Here is a 17460-nt window from a genome sequence, read left to right as displayed (position 1 = left end):
GTGGTTCTTTGTATTATTCCTAAGATACAGTTTATCCAGAAAGCTATGAACTGCATCTCCAGGAAATAATGCCAACATCATGTTCACCCTATACTTGCCAAATCTCTTTGCTTCCTTGTGTCCAAAAATTTGACTCGATGTCTTGTTCAAATCCCTCCTTTATCTTCCTCCTCCCCATTTTTTTAGTTATTAAATATTTTGTACCTGACCATGAGATTTCCCCTCCCCTGTCTTCCATTCCACATTACTTTAGATGCTCTGGCTTTCCAACTAACCTTAAGTCAACTAATCAGGAGGGAACATTTTTGTCTGCGATCCCACCACAGCTCCCCACTGCAGAGAGATAACTAGCTGTGTTGCAAAATAAATCAACTACTCACTTCTTAGGTGTTACCTTGCTTGGAAACTATCTCCAACTGAGCTTATTCAAATGAAACTCATTATTTTGAAATAATGTGAGATGGGAGAATCACTATTTGAAACAGATTCTATTGTCTGAATATAGTTGTAATTTGAACCTCGTGAATTGAATTCAACAACATTACTTGAATATAATACTGTTGAACTTCCTCGAATGTCCAAAATTTGAAATATGGCATTTCCTGAGGGCTCTTTCTTCTGACGATGTTTTGTGCTTTCCAAATTAGTTGTCTTTCTCTTCCCATTAACCATTTGTCCAGCGCTCTGAGACATTCTCTGTATATTTAAGTAGTAGGATTGAAGTATCAATTGTTTTGTCCACTTAACTTCAACATCTAAGAAAACAATATATTCACAATGATTTTCAAATACTTGGTGGTCTCGCTCTTGGTCATTTTCTCAAGAAATATATTTACCTTTTTATTGTAGAAATCTACATTTGGATATTCCAACTTGTACAATAGTCCATGTGTGTAAAGGTTTTGAGGTTAGGTAGGCATATGCTTCCCTTTTTTTAAATTTGTCTCAGGGATGAAATGTCACCGGTAAGGCCAGAATGTATTATCTATCCCTAATTACCCTCCAGAAGGTCGTGGTGAGCTGCCATCTTGAACCGCTCCAGTCCAGGTCATGCTTACAGTTCAGTGCCATTTAACAAGGAGTTTGATGATTTGATCCAGAATCCGTGAAGGAACGGTGATACAGTTCCAATCAGGATGGTTGAATGGCTGAGGAACTCATGCAGCGATGAAAACCAAAAGAACTGTGGATGCTGTAAATCAGAAACAAAAACAGAAATTGCTGGAAAAGCTCAGCAAGTCTGGCAGCATCTGTGGAGTGAGATCAGAGTTAACGTTTTGGGTATGGTGACACTTCATCCAAACTGAATGCAGCAATGTCTTGGGTCTGTCATGATTGGCCGCCAACAGATACAACCATCCTCCTTTGTGTAAGCTACCCATCCAGATAATGAAGCCTTTTCTCCCGATTCTGTTTTTTTTTAGTTTTCTGAGACCTTGTTGATGCATCTTGATCAACTGCTCCTTGGGTCTCAGGCACAGTCATTATCACCTCAACTCCAGTATTGAGTTCTTTGGCCAATTTTGGGTAAAGGCTGTAATGAGGTCTTCAGAGAAGTGGTTCTTCTGGAATATAAATTTGACATCAGTGAGCAGGTTATTGATGAGTAAATATCATTCACAGCATCAAGTGCAACACCTTACATTATATTGCTAGTGATTGAGATTAGGCTGATGGAGCAATAATTGGTTAGATCGGAATTGTCCTAACTTTTGTTCACAAAATGTACCTAATTAAGTTACTACATTGTTGGGTGGATGCTAGTATTTGGAACAGCTTGGCTAGGGATGCAGTTAGCTTCAGAGCACAAGTCTTCAGTACTGTGGCCAAGATGTTGTCAGGGCCCATAACCCCAGCTGTGTTCTGTGTGCTCACCATCTGTTTCTTGGTGTCATAGTCATAGAGATGTATAGCACTTCAGTCCAACTTGTCCATGCTGACCAAATCTCCTAACCTAATCTAGTCCCTTTTGTCAGCACTTGCCCCATATTCCTCTAAACCCTTTCTATTCATAAACACATCCAGATGCCTTTTAAACGTTGTAATTGTACCAGCCTTCATCACTTCCTCTCCCAGGTCATTCCATACACACAAGACCCTCTGTGTGAAAAAGTTACCTCTAATGTTCCTATTATATCTTTCCCCTCTAACCCAAACCTATGCTCGCTAGTTCTGCACTCCCCCACCCTAGATAAAAGACTTTGTCTATTTATCCTATCCATGCCCCTCATAATTTTTTAAACCTTTATAAGGTCACCCCTCAGCCTCCAATGCTCTAGGGAAAACAGCCCCAACCTATTCAGCCTCTCCCTATAGCTCAAATCCTCCAACCCTGGCAACATCCTTGTAAATCTTTCCTGAACTCTTTCAAGGTTCACAACCTCTTCCCGATAGCAGTGGGACCAGAGTTGCATGCAATATTCCAAAAGTGGCCTAATCAACATCTTGTACACCAGCAACATGACCTCACAACTCCTTTTCTCAATAAAGGAAAGCATACCAAATGCCTTCTTCACTATCCTATCTACCTGTGACTCTACTTTCACGGACTATGAACCTGCATTCCAAGGTCTCTTTGTTCAGCAACACTCCCTAGGACCTTACCATTAAGTATCTAAATCCTGACATGATTTGCTTTCCCAAAATGCAGCACCTCACATTTATCTAAATTAAACTCCATCTGCCACTCCTTTACCCATTGGCCCATCTGCTCAAGATCCCATTGTAATCTGAGGTAACCTTCTTTGCTGTCCACTACAACTCCAATTTTGGTGTCATCTCCAAACTTACCAACTATACCGCTTATGCTCACATCCAAATCATTTATATAAATGACAAAAAATAGTGGACCCAGCACTGATCCTTGTGGCACTCCACTGGTCACAGGCCGCCAGTCTGAAAAACAACCCTCCACCACCATCCTCTGTTTTTTACCTTCAAGCCGGTTCTGTGTCCAAATGGCTAGTTGTCCCTGTATTCCATGAGATCTAAACGTGCTAACCAGTCTCCCATGGGATCCTTGTTGAGCACCTTACTGAAGTCCATATAGATCACGTCCATCACTCTGCCCTCATTAATCCTCTGTTACTTCTTCAAAAAACTCCAAGTTTGTGAGACACGATTCCCATACTCAAAGCCATGTTGACTATCCCGAATCAGTCCTTGCCTTTCCAAGTACATGTACATCCTGTCCCTCAGGATTCCCTCCAACAACTTGCCCACCACTAACGTCAGGCTCATCAGCCTATAGTTCCTGACTTTTCCTTACCACCTTTCCTAAATAGTGGCACCAGGTTAGCCAACCTCACCTGTGATTATTGATGATACAAATATCTCAACAAAGGGCCCAGTAATTACTTCCCTAGTTTCCCACACAGTTCTAGGGCACACCTGATCAGGTTCTGGGGTTTTATCCACTTTTATGCATTTTAAGACATTCAGCACCACCTCCCCCGTAATATGGACATTTTCCAAGATGTCACTATCTACTTCCCCAAATTCTATATCTTCCATGTCCTTCTCTACAGTAAACACTGATGCAAAATACCCCATCCCCTGCAGCTCCACGTATAGGCTGCCTTGCTGACCTTTGAGAGGTCCTATTCTCTCCTGAGTTACCCTTTTGTCCTCAATGTATTTATAAAAACCCTTTGGATTCTCCTTAGCCCTATTTGCCAAAGCTATCTCATGTCCCCTTTTTGCCCTCCTGATTTCCCTCTTAAGTATACTCCTACTGCCTTTATACTCTTCTAAAGATTGTCTCAATCTATCCTGTCTATACCTGACATATGCTTCCTTTCTTTTCATAACAAAAGCCTCAATTTCTCTAGTCATCAAGCATTCCCTACACCTACCAGCTGTTCCTTTCACCCTAACAGGAATATACTCTCTCTGGACTCTCCTTATTTCATTTCTGAAAGCTTTCCATTTTCTAGTCGTCCCTTTATCTGCTCTCAATCAGCTTTTGAAAGTTCTTGCCTAATACTGTCAAAATTAGCCTTCCCCAGTTTAGAACTTCAACTGTGAGATCTGGTCCATCATTTTTCCATCACTATTTTAAAACAAATAGAATTATAGTTGCTGGCCCCAAAGTGCTCCCCCACTGGCACCTCAGTCACCTGCCCTGCCTTATTTCCCAAGAGTAGGTAAACTTTTGCACCTTCTCCAGTAGGTACATCCACATACTGGATCAGAAAATGTTCTTGTACACACATAAACTCCTCTACATATCAGCCCTTAACACTATGGCAGTTCCAGTCTATGTTTGGAAAGTTAAAATTCCCTACCATAACCACCTTGTTATTCTTACAGATGATTGAAATCTCCTTACAGATTTATTTCTCAACTTCCCGCTGATTATTAGGGGCTCTATAATACAATCTTAATAAGGTGATCATCCCTTTCTTATTTCTCAGTTCCACCCAAATAACTTCCCTGGATGTATTCCCAGGAATATTCTCCCTCAATATAGCTGTAATGCTATCCCTTATCAAAAATGCCACTCTCCCTCCTCTCTTGCCCCCCTTTATGTCCTTCCTATCGCATTTCTATCCTGGAACATTAAGCTGCCAGTCCTGCCCATCCCTGAGCCATGTTTCTGTAACTGTTATGACATCCCAGTCCCATGTTCCTAACCATGCCCTGAGTTCATCTGCCTTCCCTGTTTGGCCTCTTGCATTGAATTAAATGCAGTTTAATTTATCAGTTCGACTTTGTTCTCTGCTTTGTATCTGCCTGACCTGACTGTTTGACTCACTCCTTTTCTCAACTGTACCAGTCTCAGATTGGTCTCCTTCCTCACTAGTTCCCTGGGTCCCACTACCTACCTTACTAGTTTAAATCCTCCTGAGCAGCTCTAGCAAATCTCCCTGACAGTGTATTAGTCCCCTTCCAATTCAGGTGCCATCCATTCTTCTTGTACAGATTACTTCCATCCCAAAAGAGATTCCAATGATCAAAAAATGTGATTTCTTCTCCTATGCACCAGCCATAAATTCATCTGGTCTATCCTCCTATTCCAACCCTCACTAGCTTGTCGCGCCGGGAGTAATCCAGATATTACTCCCGTCAAGGATGTCCTTTTTAAATTCCTACTAATTTTCTATGTTCTCCCTTCAGAATCTCATCATTTTCCCTTCCTATGTTATTGGTTCTGCTGTGTACAATGACTTCCTGCTTGACCCTCTCTCCTTTGAGAACATTCTGCACCCTCTCTGAGACATCCTTGATCCTGGCACCAGGGAGGCAAAATACCATTCTGATTTTTTGCTGCTTGTCACAGAAACGTTTGTCTGTGCCTCAGACTAGTGATTCCCCTACTACATCGATCGCTTAGAACTCGAAGTACCCCTCATTATATTAGAGCTAGTCTCGATACCAGAAACTTGGCTGTTCATGCTATATTCCCCTGAGAGTCCATCACCCCCCTTATTTTCCAAAACAGCATATTCATTCGAAATGGGGATAGCCACAGAAGACTCCTGCACTATCTGCCTACCTCTCTTACCTTTCCTGGAGTTAACCCACCTATGTGACTGTATCTGCGACTTTTCTCCCTTCCTATAACTCCCTTGTTCTTGTAAGTTTCTGATTGCCTCTAACTGTCATTCCAACTGATCTATTCAATCTGATCGGATTCGCAACCAAAAACATTTCCTGCAGCCATAATCCTCAGTAAACATGTAAACTCTCCCTAAACTCCCACATCCAACAACAAGAGCATATCACTCTACTAAAGGCCATTTTTGCTCCTTCGCAATCTACAGACCCAGAAAATAGCACCATCTGTTTGCTCTTAAAAACACTGCTCCAGGTTAACTTAGTACTTACAGTTTATATTTTCAAAATTTAATCAAGAGACAGATCTTAATAAAACATATAATCAAGAAAGAACCCACTCTACTCACTATTGTAGATTAACAGCAAGGCTACACTTAAAAGCTATGCACTTACCTGTTCCTGTGCATGAGCTCTCCCACGCAGGTCCCTCAAGATCAGTTGTGAATTTCGCTGTTTAGGTTTTCCTAGGCGCACTCCAATGTCCAGAGATACATGAACTCAAATAGCAAAGACAGTAACTGAGCAGATTCACTGCTGTGTCAGTTAGCAGTGTAGGTTTCTTTTTCTCTCTCTTTCACTGACCATGTGTTGCCTTTTGTCTGTCCTTCTCCTTTTAAAAGTGTCATTGTTTTGCCTTTTTTCTCTCTCCAAAGTTCCAAAACAATGCAACAGCGTATAAAATTGCTGTACCTGGAATTCGAGAAATCACCTCCAAGATCTAAAATACCTCAGAAAAGGAGCAGCTGTTACAGCCACAATTTTTTCCCATCCTCCATCTTGGATTACCCAGAATTCATCTCCCATGTGAACTGAATCCAGTTGGCTGCTAAGGTGTCAGTGATGGTAGAAATCTCCAGAGGAGGCTGAAACTAATGATTCACTACAACTCATCCCCAGCCAGGAGTACTAAGTTCTTCAGCCTTGTCATTTTATGGTCATGTGCTGGACTCTCACATTAGTGAAGTGAAATAAATCTGGAATAAAAATCAATTGAACCATAGGATGTTTGTCAAAAATCTATTTGGTTAAAAGAGGTCATTTAAGATAGGAAATCTGCTCTCCTTCCTTGGTCTGGCCTGGATGTAATTCCTGATGCACAGTAGGGTGGTTAATTCTCAACTACCCTCCGAAATGGTATAGAAAGTTACTCAATATTATGTCAGCATTATTAAAATGTATAACAAGAATAAAACCAGATGACCCACCCAGGTTGGAGCTAGTCACCCAACAGTACAAAGGCACATCTAGTTCACCCTGCAAAGTTTTCTCACAATCATCTTGTCACAGAAAATAGCAAGTTTTGAGAAGATTTATATCTCAGGTTGAGGTTCTATTTATGTTTAGGCTTCCTTGGGGTGGTGATGTCATTTCCTGTTTTGTTTTGTCAGGGTGGTAGGTGGGGTCCAAGTCGATGTGTTTGTTGGTAGAGTTCCGGTTGGAATGCCATGCTTGTAAGAAATCTCGTGTGTGTCTCTGTTTGGCCTGTCATAGAATGGATGTGTTGTCCCAGTCAAAGATACTTGTGATAATGGGTCATGCCTTTTTGTGGCTAGTTGATGTTCATGTATGCTGGTAACTAGTTTTCTGCCTGTTTGTCCTTTGTAGTATTTGTTACTGTTCTTGCCAGGCATTTTTTAAATGACGTTAGTTTTGCTTGTCTGATTAGAGGAGAAAGTGAGGACTGCAGATGCTGGAGATCAGAGCTGAAAATGTGTTGCTGGAAAAGCGCAGCAGGTCAGGCAGCATCCAAGGAGCAGGAGAATCGACATTTCGGGCATTCCTGAAGAAGGGCTTATGCCCGAAACGTCGATTCTCCTGTTCCTTGGATGCTGCCTGACCTGCTGTGCTTTGTCTGATTAGAGTCTATTTTAGTGTGTTGGTGAGTTTGTGGGCTACCATGATGCCAAGAGGTCTGAGTAGTCTGGCAGTCATTTCTGAGATGTCTTTGATGTAGGGGAGAGTGGCTAGAGTTTCTGGGTGCGTTTTGTCTGTTTGTTTGGGTTTGTTGCTGAGAAATCGGCGGTCTGTTCATTGGGTACACATTCTTTTTGAATACACTGTAAAGGTAATTTTCCTCTGCTCTTCGTAGTTCCTATGTGCTGCAGTGTGTGGTGGCTTATTGAAATAATGTTCTAATGCAGCTTTGTTGGTGGGTGTTGGGATGATTGCTTCTATAGTTTAGTATTTGCTCCGTATGTGTTGTTTTCCTGTTTGGAGTTCTCCATTGGCTGTTCGCTGTACTGTGACATGTAGGAATGGCAGTTCATTGTTGTTTTCCTCCTCTTTAGTGAATGTTATGCCAGTAAAGATGTTATTGACAGTCTTGAAGATTGCCTCTAATTTGTTTCATTTAATGATGACAAGAGTGTCATCAATGTAGCGGACCCAAAGTTTGGGTTGGATGGTTGGCAGAGCTGTTTCTTTGAGTCTCTACATTACAGCCTCTGTTAAGAACCCTGATATCGGAGATCCAATGTGTGTTCTGTTGATTTGTCTGTAGGTTTTGTTATTGAAAGTGAAGTGGCGGTAAGGCATAGATCCACTAGCTTGATGATGTTGTCCTTGCTGATCCTTTGTGAGATTGAAGATCTATTCATGGGGCCTTATCCTCTGATTAATTGTTTACAACAATTCAGGATTAGATAAGGAAGAGCTACAGATTAGCTCACTTGATTGTAGGATTGTTTATTTTCTTCCTAGGATATGATCCCACTGTTGGGCCTGTGTTGTAACTGGTTCCTCCATTTGTAGGTATGCCTGGTGCTGCTCCAGACACACAATTCTGCACTTATTGAACCATGGTTGTAACAGTAACTTGATAGTGAAGGTAGAGTGAGCAATATGCCAGGACACGATGTTACAGATTACCTTTGAATGAAATTCTGCTGCTTCAGCCTTGAGGGTGCCCAGTTTCGAGCTGCTGCATCTGATTTGAATCTACCTCAGTTAGCATGGTATGCTTGTAAAATGATGGAAGTTGTCCTCCGTGTGAAGAACAGGACCTTATCTCTACACTACATCCTCTGATGCCCCAATACTGACACAGGTAGATAATCAAGATTGGGAAACTGAGGGAGGAGGGATTTTCTTTGCGTTCTCTTCCTGCCTACTGTCAGGTTGTTATGTCTGAGAGTGCTTGAACAGTGGTGGTATTTCTGAATCACACTTTATGATAGGCATAGAAAGTCCTCCACTCAGAGTACATTCTGTGCCTTAATGCCATCAGTATCTATTTTACTTAGTGTTCAACATAGAGACATGCTGATTCATCAGATAAGGGAAGGCAGTAGAGGGTAATTGCCAGCAGGAAGTTTCCTTATCCTTGTTTAACCTAATGCAATGAGACTTTGTCGGGATGAGGCAATATTGTGGATTCTTAGGAGAACTCTCTCCTGACTTACGGTCTTATAGATAATTTCTTGATTGTTAAGGGGATCAAAGGTTATGGGGAGAAAACAAGAAAATGAGTTTGAAAACCAATCAGCCATGCTTGAATGGTGGAACAGACTCAATGGGCCGAATGGCATAATTTCTGCCCCTACGTCTCATGATTTTATGTACATCAGTGTACCACATCTAGTGAATCCATCCTTCGGTCTGCTGGGCTAATGCTTAAATAGCCTTACAGGTTAACTGTCCCAAGTTTATCTCAGGTCCCTAAATGCTAATGCACAAACCTGTAGAATTGATTGGATGTGCTGTTGGCATATTTAATGCCCAGTTTGATGCAAGGTGTGTTTGTCCAGTTTTATTCTTATACTTGGTTTGGTGCAACTGTGTGGCTCTCTAGACCATTTCACAGTGCAGTTAAGAGTCAATTACATTGTTGTGAGTCTAAAATCAAATTAATGAGAGACCAGACAAGGATGGCAGGTTTTCTTTCTATTTGCCCTCAGTTAACTAGATAGGTATTTGTTACAGTTTTGTGATTTCATGGCTTTGTATTCCAAATTTATTTCATTAACAGAATTTAATTCCCCTAGTTGCTGAATGAGACTCTAGTGTAAGTGTTGAGATCATTTGTCTAGGCCTCTAGATTACTAATCTGGCAACATAGCTGTTACTGTTTTCCTGGAATGTGTGAAACCAACACGAAATTGGAAATGTTGAGATGTCAGTTGAGTAATTAAGAAATTACATTAAAATATATTTGGAAAATGTTGCTTTAATTTTCACAATTCAAAATAAAAAGCTGTTTCTAATTGGTACTGAAAGCCTTATTTGGTGATTTGGCCTTGAATCTTTATGGTGTATTAGCAAATACACTAGACCTTTGTTTGTCTGTCTTTCTGTTGCTTAGCAACATCTGTTCCTCTGGTTCTGTTTTAATCAAAAAATCTGACAAGAATCAGTTTGATCAATTTTTTGAAGAAAGGAAAGCTCTGGCACAATAAAGTTTGCTATGATCTTTCATCATCAAATATGATCAAGGCTTAAGAATTTGAAATAATTCCACATTCAAGGTCTACAGACAGGAAGGCCTTGGGCACTTAATATTGTGTTTTGCCTACATTATTTCCAAAAACAATGTTCTGTAGAGCAAATGTTTCCACTAGCCATCCTATACAAAAAGGAAGCTAGCATCTGCAAAATAGAAATTTTATCTAAATTGAAAGCCATTCTGTCATGGGAGATGTTGCCTTGGAATTAAATGCATATGGTATCTGGAGACTGCGATCTGATTAGAATTGGGCTGCAAAGTCAACCCTGGACTGCAAGAATCCAGGGTTGGAATCATGGCAGATGGTGCAATTTGAAATACAATAAAAAGAATCTGAAATTAAAACTCTAATGACAATCATGAAATAGTTATCATGAGAATCAATTTGGTTCACTAATGCACTTAAGTGAAGGAAATCTGTCACCCTTACTAAGACTAAACTACATGTGATTCCAGACTTACAGCAATGCAGTTGATTCTTAACTGCCCTCTGAAATGAATTAGCAAGCCACTTGGTTGTATCAAAACTGCTAAAATGTCTCAAAGGAAGGAAAGCAGACAGATCGCGCAACATCAACTTAGACACCGGAAACAATACGGACCAACAAGCTTATCAACCGAGTGGTATCCCCCCACCTAATATCAGGGAGCGAATATGAAAGTTTGGAGAGTTGTCTCACAGACAACCAATAGTCTGGCACGGACTCTTACCTTACAGACTGTCTCAGAGACCACCACCGCCATCACTGACCTTTGGTATGTATTGTTCCAATGGTAGGATAGACCCAGCAGAGGTGGCAGAACAGTGATACAGTTGCACTGGGAGTCCTCAACGTTGACTCTGGACCCCATGAGGTCTCAAGACGTCAAGTCAAGCATGGACAAGGAAACCTGCTGAGTGTCATGTACCACCAGTAAACACCCCCCTCCCCACTCAGCTGATGAATCAATACTCCCCCATGTTGAACACGACTTGCAGGAAACACCTGAGGGTGGCAAGGGCTCAGAGTATATGCTGGGTGGGAATTTAAATGGGTGGCACAGTGGCTCAGTGGTTAACACTGCTGCTTCACAGTGCCATGGACCCAGGTTCGATTCCTGCATTGGGTAACTGTGTGGAGTTTGCACGTTCTCCCCGCATCAGCGTGGGTTTCCTCCAGGTACTTTGGTTTCCTCCCACAATCCAAAGATGTGCAGGTCAGGTGAATTAGCCATGCTAAATTGCCCATAGTGTTAGGTGCATTAGTCAGGGGTAAATATGGGGTGGGGGAGTGTTCCTGGGTAGGTTATTCTTCGGAGGGTCAGTGTGAACTTGTTGGGCTGAAGGACCAGTTCTCATATTGTAGGGGAATCTAATCTAATCTAAATGTTCATCACCAAGAGGGCCTTGGCAGCTCCTCTACCGACCAAACTGAACGAGCCCTAAAAGGCAGAATAAGCTGCTTGATTGGGTTTGTGCTGAGTGGTGAGGGAACCAAAAAGAAGGAAAAATACTCTTGACCTCAATTGTGTTTCAATGAAGAGTGAAGGAGGGCATGCCAAAAGCAACATAGGTAGCTTAAAAATTAGGTAGCTTAAAAATTAGGTATCTACCTGGTGAAGGTACCAAACCAGACAACTTGTGTGCCAAACAGCATGAGCAAGTGATAGACAGAACTCAGTTATTCCACAATCAATATTTCAAATCTAGCCTTTGTGGTTCCACTACATCCAGTTGTGGATGGTAGTGAATGATTAAGCAACTCACTAGAGGGAGGAGGAGGAGGAAGAGGCCCTGCATGTATTCCCATTTTCAATGATGGGGAGGCCAACATATCAGTGCAAGAGATAAGGCAAAAGCATTTGCAACAATCTTCAACCAGAAGTGCCAAGTAGATGATCAACCAGAATACAGGATGGGATGGATAATAGGTATTGAATCATAATTTGTATTAAATGGTGGGGCAGGCTGAACTTTTCCTATTTTCCTATCTCAACCTTCTCAGGAGGTCTCCAACATTGAAGATACAAGTCTTCAGCCAATTCGATGCATTCCATGTGATGTAAAGAAATGGCTGGAGGCACTGGATACTAAAAATGCTTTGGGCCCTGACCACAATCCAGGATTAGTACGGAGGTCCTGTGCTCCTGAACCAATGGGTGGCAGGTGGCACAGTGGTTAACACTGCTGCATCACAGCACCAGAGACCCGGGTTCAAATCCCACCTCAGGCAACTGTCTGTGTGGAGTTTGCACATTCTCCTCGTGTCTGTGTGGGTTTCCTCCGGGTGCCCCAGTTTCCTCCAACAGTCCAAAAATGTGCAGGTTAGGTGAATTGGCCATGCTAAATTGCCCGTAGCGTTAGGTGAAGGGGTAAGTGTAGGGGTCTGGGTGGGTTGCTCTTCGGCGGGTCGGTGTGGACTTGTTGGGCCGAAGGGCCTGTTTCTACACTGTAAGTAATGTAATCTAATCCAATGTCCCGAGGCAAACTGTTCCAGTGCAGTTATAATACTGACTGACAAATTGTCAGTATTAATACTGACTGAAGGACAAATTCAACCCAGCCAATTACTGCCCCATCAATCTAACTCTCGAATATCAATAAAGTGATGGAAGATATCATCACCAGTGCTTCAAGCAGCACATGCTGAATAATAACCCCTCACTGGTGCTCAGTTTGGGTTAGACTACTCAGCTCCTGACCTCATTTCAGCCCTCAGTCTAAACATGGACAAAAGATTTCACTTCCTGAAGTGGGGTGAGAATGACTGGTCTGAGCATCAAGTCTGCATTTGATCCAAGTATGGCATTAAGGAGTCCAAGTAAAATTCAAGTCAGTGGGAATCAGAGAAGAAAAACTCCACTGGTTGGAGTCATATCTAGTGTAAATGTGAAGGAGGTAATTCAGTTTGGCTCCAGTATATCACTGCAGCATTTTGTTAAGGTAGTGTCCTATATCCAACTATCGTTGGTTGATTTATCAATGACTTTCCTTCTATCGTAAGTTCAGAAATGGGGATGTTCACCGATGATTACATAAAGTTCAGCACCGTTCCTGACTCCTCAGACACTGAAGCAGTCCATGTTCGAATGCAACAAGTCCTGGACAAAATTTAGTTTAGGGATGATGAGCGGTAAATAACATTTATATCAGACAAGTGTCAAATAATGACTATCTCCAACAAGAAAGGATCTAAACATCACCATGTGATATTCAAAGACAATACCTGGGCTGAAACTACCACTATCGACATTCAAGAATTGAACTTGAGTAGCCATATAAATACAGTGGCTACAAGAGCAGGTCAGATGCCAGGAAAACTGTAGTGAGTAACTCACCTCCTGACTCCCCAAAGCCTGTCCACCATTTGCAAAGTGAAAGTCAGGAGTATGTTGGAATATTCTCTACTTATCTGCATGAATGTAGCTCCAACAACAATCAAGAAGTCTGATACTATCAGGGTCAAAGCAACCCACATAATTAGCACCACATGCACAAACATTCAGTCCTTCTACCTCCAATTGCAGTAGTAACAATGTGTACTATCTACAAGATACACTGCACAAAATCACCAAAGATCCTTAGACAGCACCTTCCAAACTCTCAATCATAACCGTCTAGAAGGACAAAGGCTGCAGATACTGTACATGGGAACATCAAGTCACTCTCCATCCTAACTTGGAAATAGATCATAATGCCTTCAGTGTCACTGAGTCACAATCCTGGAACTCTTGCTCTAACATCACCGTGGATGCATCCATACCAAAATGGACTGCAGTGGTTCAGGGAGGCAGCTCATCACTACCTCAAGATTGTCAACAAATACCTATACAACCTGCAAATCTCTTATTCCCTGAATCAATATGAACAACTAAAATACAACTTTTATTCCCTTCAATGAAAACTACTTCTCTGTTCTGTTTTTAGTGATGCATAAGTATCTCACTTCCATGTAAAAGTTTTTGACTTGTGAAACATAGCCCTGAAAGACTCATAAATTTTACCTGCTTTAAAAATGACCAAAACCATGGATTCTTCTAAACAGTAGTTAGTTTGGATTTCTCCAATGTGCATACTTGAAGCTGCTGATCACACAATTGCAGTTGCAAAACTGGATTTCTTGTTTAAACTGGATTTTTCTGAAGTCATTGGTGCATTGTACAAGCTTTTCATTTCTCTTACTGATCTCAATGAATTTAGACTAGCCCCCTGTTGCCTATATTAAATACAGCCTGCATGTGTGGATGATATAACTATGTATCATGTTGCTAAGATGTGGCTTTTCACACTAATGTTGTAAGTCTTCCTGAATGCAGAGTTGACATTTTTTGTCTAGACACATAGATTATAAACTAATCTCTGTTCACCCTGAAGGAACACACACCCAACAACTCCTGTATAAAATTGGTTTGTTGAATCAAAGTTCTTATTAATGGTATCTAGCTCAGTCTCAAAGCCACCTCTTTCAACCCCATGACTGTCAATTTGACAGGGAGATTACTAGTCCAACCTCCAGTACTGAATTAGCAGAAATAATCTCCAATTAAATAGTGGAAGACCAAAACTAATGCTTTTGGTGCCAGCAACAAACACCATTCGGCAATATCTACTCCTTTATTCACCCTGGCAACAGTCTGAGGCTGAACCAGACTGCTTGCTGCCTTGGTGTCATCTATGATCTTAAGATGAGCTTCCCGAACATCTGTCCATGAAATTACTAATATTACCTTTCCACAAAAGTGGCATCACTTAATTCCACCCCTGCAAATGGCATACTGAAACCATCTTCAAACAGATGTGCCAAGTGGATGATCCATCCCGACCAGCTCCTGAAGTCCCCGGCATCGTACATGTCAATCTTCAGCCAATTTGCTTCCTGTCATTTGATGTTGAGCAATGGCTGAGCTAGACCCAGTAAAGATTCAAGGTTCTGACAACATCCCAATTGCAGTGTTGAGGACTTATGCTCTTGACCTAACTGTGCCTTTGTCAAAGTGTTCCAGTACAGTTCTAAAACTGGCATCTACGTTCTATTGTTGAATGTGTAAAAGTGCCTGGATATGTCCTGTCCACAAACATTAAGCACAAATCTAAACGTGTCAATTATCATTCCATCAGTTTATCCTCATTCATCAGAGAAAAAAAATACTGGAAAGAGTAACCAATAGGAATTAGATGGCATGTCCTCAGCAATAACCTCTCTATCAATGCTTATTTTGGATTACATCAGCTCCGCTTTGCAGACTTACCTGAATTCCAGAGATGAGGTGAGAGTGATTTTACTTTGTGTCAAGGCAGTATTTGACTGAGTATAACATCAAAAGCTCTTTAGTAAGATTAAAAATTATGCTAATTGTGGGGTTGTAAAACTCTTCGCTGGCTCACATCATCCTTTGCATGAAAGAAAATGGCTGTGATTGCGAGAGGCTGATCATCTGAGCTCAAGGACTATTGCTAAAGAAATTGCTCAAGGTAGAATTCTAGGCCAGTCATCTTCAGCCTGTGTATGTGCAGTCCAGTAAGAAGCTTTTCATATTCAGAGTAGAGTGATTCAATTGTTTTGCACCTCATGCGCCACCTTAAACATTTACTCCCTCCACCACTGGTGCTGTAGAATATAGCATCTAGAAGATGTAATGTGTCCCCTACACAGTATCGTCCAAACTTGCGACAACTACTACACAACTGGGCAAGAGCAGAAATGTATAGGGACATCAGTAACTGCAAATTGCCCTTCTTGTCATACAGTACCTTGACTTGGAACCATATGGCCAATCCTTCACCACTAGTGGGTCAAAATACTGGAACATTGAACTGAATAGCACCTTGGGCATACCTGCAACACATGGACCTATTTGGGTGAAGGCACCAAGTGCAATTAGCAATGGGCAACAAACACTGATCTCACCTGCAATGCTCACAGTTGGGTGAATAAACATTACAAAAAAGCCTTCTGTGTGTGTCCACTCATCTCCAACAGTAATTCTGAAAGACCAGCAAAATCCGGAGGGTGTGTATTACAATCAGCTCACATGGGTTTCCCAAATTATGGTAGAATTCGTCAATACTTCACGAAATTCCAGGATCTGGATCTAGCATAGCTGGGTTGGAGCTCAGACTTCACAAGTGGTTGGAGAGTCATTTAATGAGCACAGATTGAGTGTTTAGGTCTTTTTCTGTTCATTTTGTTCTCCAGTTCCAGTAGCAGTAAGATTATATGCTAGATGTTCTTAAGTATAATTTCCTTTGTCCCAGTAATTACTGGCATCATTTACTTTCACTTTTGAGTTGTTCTGTTAGTGAAAGGACAACCTACGATGGAGATGTCAGACAGGTCATGCTGTATCTTTAACATTGAAATGGCGCCACTTCCATAGCTGCTGTGTTTGTACAGACTAGTAGACAGCTGGGATCAGTAAGATGGGGAAAAGCTTGCCATGCTGAATGTTACCGCCCCCCCAACCCCCGCCGCCCCCCCCCCACCCCCAACCCACCACTGTCCTCATTCCCATTTCTGTACATTTTAAAATATCGAGTTGGCTTGGACTGTGGAGACCTGCCTTCCTCAGGGACTGGTTAGCAGAAAGGCAGATGTATAATTCTGCCATCTGCTTGAAAAGCCATTTGTACCTCTTATATAACCTAGGCTGGGATTTGTAGAGACAGCCATGGTCAGGGTAATTCGAAGCCTCACTGCATCCCGTTGCAGACAGGCTGACAGATGGTATGATGGAGTAGCACAGCAGAAACCTGCCTCACCAGCAATTCACACAGCTCCGCCTTCCCTTTGGCAGCCATCGAGCAGGCACTTCGACACTGATTTGCTCGGCTTGTTTCTAGATTCTGCTTTCCAATCCCAGCTGTTGTGGGTAAACAGCTACTGGTTAAGAAATCTCCACAGATAATCAAATACTGAAACAAAAATTCAAATTTTATTGCATGTAGCAACCAAATATAAGACCTCTAAAGTAAGCAAATGACCCAACTTAGCTATTACACAATTACTGGTGACATTTGGTCAAGACTTTAGCCAACAGTGATCTGTCTCTGGAAGTTTCCTGAGTTTGACCCTTCTGCAGTGTGGTTCGTCCAAGTTCTGCCATTGAGTTGTTCTGGTACTGGATTCTCATACAGAGGTTTGTCCTTCAGCCTCTGAGTGATATATCGATGATTTCTTTCAAGTCCTTTCATTCAAGTTATTGCAAGACTGCAACTGGCTTCCTTATCAGAAGTAATTCCTTTGTTTCTTGTTTCATTTGGCATTGACTGTGTTCAAAGACAGCTTTCCTGTGATTGACTCCTTAGATTCTTCTGTAGGGTAATCAGTTGTCCTTGGCAATAAAATTTGTCAAACAGGAGTCCAGGCAGTTTTGTCTATGTAATATCCACTCCCAGACATGGCTAATTGCTTTCAATTCCTGTATAAGTTTGTCCTTGTCCTTTAATAGTTTATTCCTAATAGAGGTATTGCTGCTTCTTT

The 17460-nt window shown here is 41.7% G+C and overlaps 1 protein-coding gene across 2 annotated transcripts in view; it reads left to right on the top strand.

Moving 5' to 3' along the window:
- LOC140491438 (double C2-like domain-containing protein beta) overlaps window positions 1-17460 on the top strand; it is a 280010-nt gene that overhangs the window by 60474 nt on the left and 202076 nt on the right. The gene's annotated exons all lie outside the window — the stretch shown is intronic.

The sequence above is a fragment of the Chiloscyllium punctatum genome, chromosome 19 (assembly GCF_047496795.1).
Source record: "Chiloscyllium punctatum isolate Juve2018m chromosome 19, sChiPun1.3, whole genome shotgun sequence".
Classification (NCBI taxonomy): domain Eukaryota; kingdom Metazoa; phylum Chordata; class Chondrichthyes; order Orectolobiformes; family Hemiscylliidae; genus Chiloscyllium; species Chiloscyllium punctatum.
This window is presented reverse-complemented; position numbering and strand designations above follow the sequence as displayed.